The sequence below is a fragment of the Pristis pectinata genome, chromosome 1 (genome assembly GCF_009764475.1).
Source record: "Pristis pectinata isolate sPriPec2 chromosome 1, sPriPec2.1.pri, whole genome shotgun sequence".
NCBI lineage: Eukaryota > Metazoa > Chordata > Chondrichthyes > Rhinopristiformes > Pristidae > Pristis > Pristis pectinata.
The window spans coordinates 119,577,306-119,578,294 of NC_067405.1; positions in this window are offsets into that span (position 1 = coordinate 119,577,306).

Consider the following 989-nt stretch of genomic DNA (forward strand, 5'->3'; position numbering starts at 1 on the left):
TTCATCCAGAGGATCATAGGGGTCTGGAACTCACTGCCTGGAAGGCCGGTAGAGGCGGAAACCTCATCTCATTTAACGCAGACTTGGATGTGTATCTGAGGAGCCATGACCTGTAGGGTTTTTTGTCCAGTGCTGTAGGGTAAGATTAGTCTGAGTAATCTTCTTCAACTGGCACAGACACAATGGGCTTAATAGCCCTCTTCTGCGTTGTACATTTTCTACAGTGTTATGGTTCTCTCTCTGCCTGTTCCAGTTGTCAGTTCTATCACCTTTTCAAATAATTGCATATGCAGGCCCTTCGGCCTATCGAGTTAGTGCCAACCATTAAGTGCATATTTTCACTGATCCTACACTAATCCCATTTTATTCTTCCATTTGCCCACATCCATCACATGCTACTTCTGCCAGGTATTCGCTCCCTGCGCCTGTCCCCGCCCACCTGTAGGTGGCCATGATGCTGACTGCCCTGGGGGCTTAACAAGGAAAAATATTTATTAATTTAGTTAATGAATATGTAAAATATGGACATTAGGATATATACAAAAAATACCCACAGACTTACAAAAAGAATTTACTGAAAAAAATAGAGAAAAAGCATTAGAATCACAAACAGTGAAGCATAGAAAAAAATCACAACTAAAGAGTGGAATGGAAGCAGAAAACAGATATTGGAAGAAAATTGCTATTTTTGCACATGAGTTAGTTATCATGAGAAAACAGCTAATATTCACATTTTAATACAGTCTTCAAACTGTACAATGATCACCTAGAGACTTACTGTACAGTAACTTGACAACTTTTCAACCATATTATTTCACCAGTGAAAAAAAGGAGCATTTTATCAGATATTATAAGGCATTTTTCTTTAAACTGGAATTCTCATTTTGATGCCATATGCATTTATTTCATCTGTATGGAAATAATATTTAAGACTTTTGTTTTTCAATTCATTTTATTTTGAAACCATAATGCACAAACATTGTTACTTT